The sequence below is a fragment of the Borostomias antarcticus genome (genome assembly GCF_949987555.1).
Source record: "Borostomias antarcticus genome assembly, chromosome: 4".
Lineage (NCBI taxonomy): Eukaryota > Metazoa > Chordata > Actinopteri > Stomiiformes > Stomiidae > Borostomias > Borostomias antarcticus.
Genome location: NC_140237.1, coordinates 3,299,506 through 3,312,005, shown reverse-complemented (window position 1 = coordinate 3,312,005; position 12,500 = coordinate 3,299,506).

Sequence of the window (12,500 nt, the reverse complement as noted above, 5' to 3'; positions counted from 1 at the left end):
AGCACCTGGTATTCCCAGGCGGTCTCCCATCCAAGTACTAACCAGGCCCGACGCTGCTTAGCTTCCGAGATCGGACGAGAGCGGGCGTTCACCAGCGTGGTATGGCCGTAAGCCACTTGTGAGGAGGGTGACAGGCTACTTATAGACTGAATGATTTTGTGTTCTGACAATTTAACTTGGTCTGATGTTATGCTCTCTCCCGTGAGCGTCGGTAAAAGGCTTACAGCACCTGGTATTCCCAGGCGGTCTCCCATCCAAGTACTAACCAGGCCCGACGCTGCTTAGCTTCCGAGATCGGACGAGAGCGGGCGTTCACCAGCGTGGTATGGCCGTAAGCCACTTGTGAGGAGGGTGACAGGCTACTTATAGACTGAATGATTTTGTGTTCTGACAATTTAACTTGGTCTGATGTTATGCTCTCTCCCGTGAGCGTCGGTATAAGGCTTACAGCACCTGGTATTCCCAGGCGGTCTCCCATCCAAGTACTAACCAGGCCCGACGCTGCTTAGCTTCCGAGATCGGATGAGAGCGGGCGTTCACCAGCGTGGTATGGCCGTAAGCCACTTGTGAGGAGGGTGACAGGCTACTGAAGTGGGCGCAGAACTTCACCAATTTCAGTAAACCTGTTATACTCTTGCCTTAGGCTAACGGTGATACCGTTGGATGAAAGGTCAGTCTAACGGTCATAGAAGTTGAGGAAAGGTCAGGAGTCTCAATTGACGTGGTCAGCAAAGAACCGTCAACAGCAGCTGTAGGATTGGGTAATCAGATAATTAGATATGGATAAGTTCCCTAGCAGAGTCTAATCTTGAACTAGGTTATGTTCCATCACTGCTCCTCACCATAACTAAAGAATGGTCAGGTGACCAGTTTATATTAAGCCTCACACTGAACAGTATAAAGGTTGACCCACGGGAATGGAACAGTGCGCTTAACCTCGTAGCTCTGTTGCTTAGGCTATGTTACGCTGGCTTTAGCTTAGCTTAGCAAGCTAGCATGTTAGCATGCTAGCACCACCTGTTCTCAACATCTGCTCATCTGTTTACGGTATGTTACATTGTCTAATCCTGTTACGTAACTATGTTGAACTAAGCTATGTCTGAAATATATATTGAACTAATGCCTAAAGCGTGGTTGATGTATGTGTTTTTGATACATGCTTAATATGATGAATAAACACCAGAAAGATTTCTCTTCTCAACGATTCATTGACCAGTAGGGTTTTAATCAAGGTTCCCCAACATCAAAATGGCGTTGTCAGGCAAGGATTGAATATATTTCAGTAAAAGAACCTGTTATATGGAACTGGTTAAAAAATGGTCAATGAATGTTGAACGAGAAAAATGCCAGATTTAAGCTGTGTGAAAAGTTGCATTAAGCTGTGTGAAAATTTGCATGAGTTTTAAATGTGTAAAAATTTGTCACTAAAACCTAACAGGAAAATGATGCTTATAAGTTGTATGAGTGAGCATAAACTGCCAGTCAGTGCTATTTCCCAGAGATTTGATCAATTTGGAAATGAATGGATTAGTTATAGATGTTCCTCAGAAGTGAATGATATACAGACGCGGTTTAAGATCTAGGGAAACCGCTGGACCGACTGGCAGGTGGCCAAGACTGGCATAGTCGTTTCCCTGCGCTGGAACTAAAGAGTAAAAACAAGGGGTCCCAGATAATAGTGACTATCTCGTTGGGTATGTTGATTATAATCACTGCAGAATTTAGACGTATCTCCTTGGCAGCATAGGCGGCAATACGATTCCGGGGTAAATGGAATGTATGTATAGAAGGACCTGATTTCATGGAAAAACAATTGAGAAGTCATTCGGTCTATGTACCGGTACCGGTACCTAATTAACAGAATTTAACCACAATCTCACGGATAAAAACACCAGGACACGGATTTCGAGAACAATAGTGAAAATTGTGGTTACGACAGATTCCAGTAAATGATTTTAGTTGAAAAGTGTCAGGAAAAACCAGAAAAAGCAAGTGACGACTAAAAAGGAATGATGCAATAATGTCTGTCATAAAAATAACTGTGACGATGCTTAAAATGCTAAGCGCTATAGCTATGCTAATGTGCTGAAACTTACTCATGTACTAAAAACCAGCTCATCTGAATAAAGTGCTATTATAACGCTTTTGAGAGTGTACTCATGAGAGTGAGGGTGTCTCATGAGGAGAGGCTGGAGAGCAGGAATCTGCCGGGGTCGGTGTGTGCGTCGGTTGGGAAAGTTACACACAATTCTTAAGGCACCAAGAATCTATTAATAGCACCGGCCCAGGCAGGCGGCCCCCCCCACCTCTCTCTCTCTGTCTCTCCCTCTGTCTCTCCCTCTCTTTCAAACCTACAGTATCCCAAAGGCTGGAGAAGAATATTGAATTAAGCCAAAACTATGATTAGTTGTTAGCAGATTATGATTAGGGAGGGGGATTGGGCACCCCTGGACCTAGTCATAAACAGACGGGAGCGGAACCGCAAGGTCCCGAGGGCACGCTAAATCGCTATATAGTGCTGGGGAGAGGACTGAAGGCCCCCGTGTCTGGTGAAGTATGAATTAACATACTGCTCTGGTACCGTCTAGTCAGCACTGTGTCGCTGTTAAGGGTGGTTGGCACTGTGTGGTACGTGGATGACAGTCCACACCTAGCAGAGGGGCGTTAGAGACGACCTCTGTGAATAGGCAAGGCTGGTGAAAACGGTCAAAGTTCTAATGTCCATAGCACAAGTGGAATTAGGATCAGACCGTCGGTTCTGAGCTGGGTGACTAACAATCATTACAGTGTCCGGGATCGCTATCGACTGGGTCACCGGCCGGTCGGGTCGCAGATGGCAGTAAGACCACGAGATGGCCGCCGCGCTCGGCTCAATGTACAGTCAGGCCACTACAAGCCAAAAGCGAATGTGTTAGTAGGCGAGTAGTGCTTCTGTGATCGGTGGGCTTTGAAAAGAAGACACCGGGAAGCAGAAGGTTGAGTGCTCAATCTGGGGGAGCCCGGGCTGAGGCCTCAAAAGGGAAAGGGGTCTAGCCCAGGACTGCGCCCTGGGTGGGAGGTCTGAAAGACTCAAGCGATTAAACTATTGAAACTGCAATTTGAAATACCCTGAATATATATATATATATATTATTTAAAATAATAGGGAACTTGCTAAGGATGATTGAGTACTGTCTGCAATAATGGTGCTTGTCTCCCCAGACGCTCGGGACACCTATTGTCCTGAGAAAGAATGGGGAGGACAGGTCATCAGCTTACCTGGTGGTCTGCAGTACATTTTGTAAATGGCTCGGTTGTCATGAACCAAGAGGAAAAAGTATACCCCCCCCCAGCACAGCTGGAAGACACTCAGTGGCCACAGCAGGTATACAAAGTACTGGTTTAAGAATTGGCACTGTAACGTGTATGAAGAAACGTAACAATATCAAGCGATCAGAATCTACAGAACAATAGACTACTTAGGGAAATATTGCTGTAATGTGTGCACAACATGACAATAATATGACTTCCTAAGAGTATTGTTCCAGAGTAAGGAGAGATTAAGTCGTGAAGAGTAAGGAGAGATGAAGTCGTGAAGGAGAATCGATTCCTGTGCGTCTACCAACGTGGTTTGATTGGGCCAACGCCGTCACCAGTGGTGAATGGCGCGCAGATTTAAGACAAATAACTGACCCAGTGATTAATTGGTTAATCGCCTGGGTGCCACCGCTCCACGTCTTCCATCTTGCAGGCTCGTAGGAAGGCACGTGATTAAGGTTTCTGATCAAAACTTTAATAATACGACGTAGCTGGTTAACATCTGTAAAGTGTATTTTTACCTGCAGGATGGACAGAGCGGCCGTGGTGAACCAGCCATTGGGTCAAGCAAATACAACATACTACACAAGAAATGTTATCTCCACTGGAGATAAATATTTCTATTGACATACAATCTAATAACTGACTGAACTAACTTGTGAGGTGCTCTGGAGCCAAGGTCCGTTCTACGATGGGATTGTATTGTCCATCGTGGCCTGACGTCCGAGAGCTGGAGACTAACCATCAAGCGTACACTGAAGAGAGGATCAGGTGAGCTGTGAGTGAGTAGCCAATTAACCAAGTAACAAGCTTAACCTGACTGGAAATTACTGTTAAAAAGTAATAGGGGAAGCGTAGTGACTATAGTGACGACTGTAGTAACTATTACCTATCCCTGATGGGAAAGTAGGCAATGACTTATTTGAGTTATAGGGAAAGCAAGAAGCAGTAATTAAGTGAACTATTTAAACTCAGTGGCATAGGCGGGACAAAGAAAAGACTAGTGTGTACATGAGGGCAAGGAAGAAAGAGTAAATACTATTTGCTAAATTATATTCTAGACTAACCATCCCAAGTGAAAGACTCATTGGAAATCTAGTGCCCTGCAGGGGAAGAAATTAGTAATATTTTATCTTCTGCAAAGTCATTTAGCAAAGAGAATTATAAAATCATTCTTTTAATAAAAACATTGTCCCAATTAGTGTTTGCTCTTAGCCAGGGTAGTGTTAAAAAGCAGGGCAAGACATTGTTTAGTATAATTTATGTTTTTATTAGAAAATAGATGAAAAATATTAGAAAAAGGTATGGAATGTTTTTTTTAGAATAATAGTGTTAGTTTTTATAAGCTGAATTGTTGCTAGAATAATTTATATTTTAGAAATTTTTAATTGAACTGTCCAAATCATAATCAGTCGATTTTTACTCACTGTAATCACCAGGAAATAATGAGAGAAAGGTATGTGGAGAGAAAATCAATGACTATATGATAAATTGAACAAATTGTTATATTACACTGTTGTTATACAATCGTACTATTGAATAAGGAATTTGTTTATCTGTTGTTAAAGTCTCTGTGTGCAGCAGAAATAAAATTGGAACCAGACCAGTCGCGCAGCAATGGAGGTCAGGAGACCAACAGGAACCGTCTGTATGGTAATTAAGACTTCAGCGCAATCAATTATCATCAGTCTTCATTGAGATTGTTGTATTTTTACTTTCATCTTAGAGCTGTACTAACAAAGTATTATACTGTGGTGTTAATTTGTGTGTTTTTAATTCAATCCAAAGGAAGATAGAGCAACATGACAGAACCAAAACAGAGCCGTACACCAGTGCCAAGACAAGTGTTGAGCACACATGCGGAAATTGTCCTGGCAGACAGGAAACTAGATCTCTTTCTAGCCTGCATTTACCACTGTGTGAAAGCCAAGTGTGATTGTTGACCAATGTTGTCTCTCTCTCCATTACAGAGAGGGGGCGGGGTCAAGGCAGTGGTGAATGGAGACAGGCCACAGCTACAGGAAGCAGGTAGAGTAGAGAGCGTCAGGACTTATCGTCAGTTCATTGTTTGTGAAATCTCATCATACCCCAAAGGCCAGGTGTGACCATGAGACATGCTGAGGTCATCGCCCAAAAGAATGTGTACCCCAACGAGGCTGGCGCCAGACGGGGGAGGTGATTGACGGGTGAGCCCGGCGGTTGGACTGTGGGGTTCCGGCGGCTGGACGATAGGGTTCCGAAAGGAGGCCTATGGTTCAGGTGCGTGGAACATGGAATGTGATGCCGCACGGGGCAAGGAGAAAGGAGAATGGCACCTTACCCCCAGCCAGACCTCTGGGAGGGACACAAAGGAAAGGCCGGGGGATGGGGTTTTTAAAAAATAAAAATAAAAATAATACAATACAATAAAATAAAATAAAAATGAAATAAAAGAAACAGTGAAGAAAGATAGCTCTAGAACGCCAGGGGAATGGACATTAATTCTGCTATGAGTGGTCAATGCTTTATGCTCAACTAAGGAATTAAATTATTGATTACAGTCCCATCTAGGTATATTTAGTTAAAACATGTCATTAATTGTCCACTGCATTATTTTGATAATTTCGTGTCCAAGGGGGGGATTGGTTTATTTAGGAGCCAGGCAGTGTAGCTGCAGGGACCCTATTGTATTTGCCTATGTTATTATTATTCATCTTCCACTGAAGTCTAACTTCTCGTGGACAAAACATCAGCGAAAATTGTCATAAAGGAGAGATGTAGTGTGATTTCTTTCAGAATTTTATTTCAGAAATTGGATTTTTGGAAAATGTTTAATTCTGTCCTCTGAAACCAACACTACATTACCCACAATCCAACGCAAGCTCCACCAATCGGAGACATCGCTGTTGGCAAACATACCTAGCCCCTGCCGAGGATTACAATGACTGAATTCATTGATTGGCCAAACTGAGCGACTGTTGCTGAAGTTAATGTTAAATTATGAAGAAAAGCAAACAAACTGGATACATTAGATCTTCAGACTGTCATTCACAAACTCAGTGACCAGAGTGTCATTAAAATTGAGCGACAATGCATCAACATGTTTTACAATACAAAGTACTGTAAACAGCTGTCTCTTTAATTTGTTGAATATATTATGAGACTCTGATCACTTAGGCCGCTCATCCACACTTTAAAGAGCAGATCATCATTATATGATGCAACGTCTATTGTTGTATCCTTTATTTCAGTGTATACTTTAATCAACAACGATATTTCATGGGCTATTGCATATACCACACGTTTAGTGTTCTATGATGACACATAGTCTATTTGTAAAACCAAACGTCAGTTGTTGTTAATTAGCTCAGTAAGATAGAGGATGTTGCTTGGTGTCAGAAGTTACAAGTTCAATCCTCAACTGATGCAAAATGAACATTGGAATGTCAACTTTCTTGTTGTCTTCATATTCTCTTGCTCATTGCTCCAAAACTTGCCTGAAATTGCCTGGCCACGCCTCACTGTGCGAAACAACTTTAGGTGTGGTTTGATTTTGGCAAGGTTTATTTAAACTCAAGTTAAAGTTTTAAATAAGTTCTATTTTGATACCAACTAAGCAGCAAGTTTAAGTTAATGTACAGACAAGGCGCTGGTCCGAAATTTATCTGCACAACAATGTTATTAGAAATGTATAATAACTTTAATTTTTAATTGGAACAAGAGAATTGCAAATGTTTTTGCTGATGGAATTGTACCCTAACTCCTACGCTATGCTGAGTTCCAGTCTCCCCTCTACCCAAAAGTAAATGTGGACATCTGTAACCTCTGCATTGTGCTGAAGTTCCACTAACAAAGGAACAAAGTGACTCTTGAGCCAAAGACCATCAAGGAAAGGCGTCCTTGGAGTGCCAGTCTACTCAGTCTCCTCTACACTCTACTGGACTGATCGGACAAAGGACACTCCTATGCCAGGGAGTGTGAGTGTTAAGGATCAGACGGGTGGTAAAGGACATTCCTATGGATGCCATCAGACGAGTGGCAGAGGATTAGACGGTGACCATCAGACGGGTGGCAAAAGACTGGACGTGTGCCAATGGATCAGACGGGGGAGGAGGAGAACAAAGGACCTCGACGAACATCGCGAGGAGGCAGAACAACATGTCCGTGAGAATGAATTTTCTTAATGAATAATCACTTATATATACATATTGTCACAAGTTATCTGTAACAGGACGAAGCAGATTATTTATCTGCTCGTCAATGTACGAATTTTTGTTTGTTTTGTTTAACAGTATTAAAAGTGTTTAACTGTCTTATGTTTCAAGAAAAAGAAAAAAATGGTTAAGTACTGTGTGACTAACATGTGGGTTTCCTCTCCACATGTGTTCGAGAAACTCTCTCTCTCGCGAGATGGCTTGGCTGTGGGGTTCTGGACGAGGCAGTTGAGACTGGCGCCAACTGTCCCCTGAAAATGTGGGGCAAAGACGCAGGACTCCGCTCCCTACTCCAACCTACAGACAAAGCTAATGTTTTCTGAATAACAAACACAATTCTTTTGAAAATTGACTGTGTTTTTGAGTTAGCATCTATTGTCTGAAGTTATTGTTTAATGTTAATTGTTGTTTTATTGACATTTTTGAGTTAAGCTAGCAGCCAATGGTGAAGTTCACTGGTTGTGACAGTCTGCGACCGTCAGACGGGGGTTCTGAAGTGGGCGCAGAACTTCACCAATTTCAGTAAACCTGTTATACTCTTGCCTTAGGCTAACGGTGATACCGTTGGATGAAAGGTCAGTCTAACGGTCATAGAAGTTGAGGAAAGGTCAGGAGTCTCAATTGACGTGGTCAGCAAAGAACCGTCAACAGCAGCTGTAGGATTGGGTAATCAGATAATTAGATATGGATAAGTTCCCTAGCAGAGTCTAATCTTGAACTAGGTTATGTTCCATCACTGCTCCTCACCATAACTAAAGAATGGTCAGGTGACCAGTTTATATTAAGCCTCACACTGAACAGTATAAAGGTTGACCCACGGGAATGGAACAGTGCGCTTAACCTCGTAGCTCTGTTGCTTAGGCTATGTTACGCTGGCTTTAGCTTAGCTTAGCAAGCTAGCATGTTAGCATGCTAGCACCACCTGTTCTCAACATCTGCTCATCTGTTTACGGTATGTTACATTGTCTAATCCTGTTACGTAACTATGTTGAACTAAGCTATGTCTGAAATATATATTGAACTAATGCCTAAAGCGTGGTTGATGTATGTGTTTTTGATACATGCTTAATATGATGAATAAACACCAGAAAGATTTCACTCTCTCAGCATTCATTGATCAGTAAGGTTAATCAAGGTTATCCAACATCACTACTTATAGACTGAATGATTTTGTGTTCTGACAATTTAACTTGGTCTGATGTTATGCTCTCTCCCGTGAGCGTCGGTAAAAGGCTTACAGCACCTGGTATTCCCAGGCAGTCTCCCATCCAAGTACTAACCAGGCCCGACGCTGCTTAGCTTCCGAGATCTGACGAGAGCGGGCGTTGACCAGCGTGGTATGGCCGTAAGCCACTTGTGAGGAGGGTGACAGGCTACTTATAGACTGAATGATTTTGTGTTCTGACAATTTAACTTGCTCCGATATTATGCTCTCTGCAGTGAGCGTCGGGCAATGGTAAAAGGCTTACAGCACCTGGTATCCCCAGGCGGACTCCCATCCAAGTACTAACCAGGCCCGACGCTGCTTAGCTTCTGAGATCGGACGAGAGCGGGCGTTCACCAGCGTGGTATGGCCGTAAGACACTTGCGAGGAGGGTGACAGGCTACTTATAGACTGAATGATTTTGTGTTCTGACAATTTAACTTGGTTTGATGTTATGCTCTCTCCCGTGAGCGTCGGTAAAAGGCTTACAGCACCTGGTATTCCCAGGCGGTCTCCCATCCAAGTACTAACCAGGCCCGACGCTGCTTAGCTTCCGAGATCGGACGAGAGCGGGCGTTTTTTTTTTTTTTTTTTTTTCTCTTTTATTATCAAAAACACGGATAATACAACTCAACAATACAAGCAGCACGACACGAGACCACAAACTGAATACAAAAAACAAGGGAAACCATACCAGCAAAAAAACAAACACAACACCAGCGAAAACAGATAGCACCGCCACCCACTGCCACTAGGTGACAGCACCAGACCACAGAACTCCACAGGAAAAAGAAAGAACAACACATGAAACATCAAAAACACCAAACATACACAGACACACCAGCAGGCAAACACAGACGCTCAGGCAGAACAAACAGACACACATAAGCAACCACACTACACAGACAAACATCTGTCACACACCACACATAAAGACATCACACCACAAACAAAAGGAAACCAAACCCATCAAAAACCCAACCAGGAAACATCCCAACACTAAAGATCAATATGAAGCTTCCCCCCCGCATCCACAGTAATAAAACGATTCCCCTGGACAAAAAAGTCAAGAAAAACCCCCGGTCTCAAAAAACGGAACATAGCCCCCACACTAGCCCTCACACGAGTCCGAAAAAGGACCCATACATCCGGCCGCCGTTGCTCAAAATGAGCGTAGTTGCGGCGGGCCCAGACAGCACTGCGGGCCTGGCTCAGGATCCAATTCAACAGGCCACCCACACCACCACCCCCCCTCCGTAACCTGCCAAAAAGGAAGAGGACAGGCCACGGGGCCTCCTCCAACACCGCCCTCCCCCAATTATGAACCAGCAGTCCCTTTAAACGTGAGAAAAAAGGTCCCAGCTCCGCACACTGCACAAAAAGGTGCATCAAAACCTCTGGCTCCACCCCACACACATCACACAACCTATTCACATTTCTGTTGACCTGATGCAAAACAACATTCGTAAAGATCCGATTGTGGCGCAGGCGAAAGTCCAGGTCCTCGCACACAGGGTCATTGTAGCGGACCCGGAGCGAGCGCCAGACGGAGCCGACCTCCAGGCCGGGGAACACGCGTGGCCAGACCGTCTCCGAAGCAGGTGGCTTGAAGTCACTGTCCCGGAGGAGCCGGTAAACGAAACCCGTCGCCGCCTCCGCCGCCGCCAAAGGGTCAGACCCCACGCCCCGCCCGATCAGAAGACCGGGGAGCGAGGGGTCCCTGTCCACCGTCACTGCAGTCTCCACCATAGCACGCCAGGCCCCAGGGAGGGAGCCTCTCACCCGCTCGCAGAGCCGCTGGACCGTCCTCCGGCCCACATAATCGTCCAGCTCCTGTACACAGTCAAACAGAACACCGGCACCCAAAAAGCCAGGCACAAACTCCCGTGCAAAATGTTTCACCTGATACAGGCCAGCCTTAAGCAGCAGGGGGGAGTCCAGCGGCCGTCCATGAAGGGTGAGCATGGGGTTCCCCACCACTGGCAGGGAGAGGACCTGTGCCACAGAAACACAGTCATAACGCACACGGGGCAGAAAGTCTGCCCACACACGCAGCATCTCCAGGTGGAGCCTGGAAGCTCCAGCCGCCACCACCGTCCTCGGGAGCCCCGCCAGCAGTCCAAACAGGCCGCAGTGCCTGCACCTGTCCAGCGCCCGTTGGAAAAACCCCATCCACCCTACCCGGAAAGGACTGTAGAGGAACCGGAGCACCGCCCTGACCCTCATGGCGGCGAAACGCAGATCCAGGTCAACGAGCTTCAGGCCACCTCGGCCTACCTCCCCGATCAGGGTCTTCATAGAGACGCGAACGCCCCCACCCCGCCACACAAAATCAACGATGGCAGCATTCAGTTCAGCTCGCACCCAGGCCGGAAAGTCCAGGGCCCCACCTGCGTACACCAACTTGGACATGATTAATGCATTTACAACAGTGACCCGCCCGGCCAGCATCAGACTTCGCCGCCGCCACAGGCGCAGGCAACATTTGACGCTGTTGAGGATGCCAGTCCATGTGAAATCCCTTGCGTCATCCCCCCTCCCACCCACATAAACCCCCAGGACCTTGATCTGGTCCCTAAGAGCAAACCCGAACCTATTCACACTCACACTCGCACCACCCAAACACAGCAGCTCCGACTTATCCATATTCATCACCGCACCAGACGCACTCCCATACACACCGATCAGCTCTACAATCCTCCCCAAGCTGGCCTCATCCCTGACAGTGAAGGTTGTGTCGTCCGCATACTGGTGGACAACGCTCACCCCACCACCCGGCAACTGCACCCCCTTCACCCTGTCGTCCCCCCTAACCAGAGCCCCTAGGGACTCAGCAACCAGGCTATAGAGGAGCGCAGACAAAGGGCACCCCTGTCGCACAGACCGCTCCAGAGGAAAGCCCTCCGACAGCACCCCATTAACCCTCACCCTACTCACAGCATGGCCGTAGAGCAGCTTGACCCAACCCCTAAAACGGGGGCCAAAACCAAAATGCTCCAGCGTATCAAAAAGGAACCCGTGCTCCACCCGATCGAACGCTTTACTCAGATCAATGTTCAGAACAAACCCCCCCTCCCCATCAGAGCTCATCAGACCCACAACCTCCCTGACAGTGTTCACCACATCTAAAATGTCCCTGCCAGGCACCCCATATGCCTGCGTCCCCCCTATCACTGAGCCCACGACGCGCTTCAGTCTGTTTGCAAGCACCTTAGTCAGGACCTTATAGTCAGTATTGAGCAGGGTAAGAGGCCTGTAGTTACGCAAATCAGTCCTACTGCCTTTCTTATGCAACAACGTGACCACTCCCCTGGTCATGTGAGCGGACACCGACTGAGACTTCTCCATAGTGGAGTAGACCTCTAACAGAATAGGGGCCAGCACATCCTCAAACTCCTTATAAAACTCATGAGTCAGCCCGTCCTCACCCGGGCTCTTGTTATTCTTCAGCCCCCTTATCACACACTGCACCTCCCCCAACATGAGGGCGTCATCACAGTACCCCCTATCCTCCTCAGACAGCCCACCAGACCCGGAGTCCAGCACCATTCTGACACTGGCCGAGTCCACCCCAGTCCTCGCAAACAGGTTGGTGTAAAACCTCTCACACTCCCCCAACACATCAACACAGCCAGTCACACACACACCCTGATCATCCACCAATTCCTCAATGTAGTTAGCCCGCTGCCTACCCCTTTCTAGGTCAAAAAAGAAGCCAGAGCTCCTCTCACCCTCCACCACATACTGAGCCCTACTCCTGACAGCAGCACCCCTACACCTGGCAAGCTCATGCTCCTCCAGCTCCC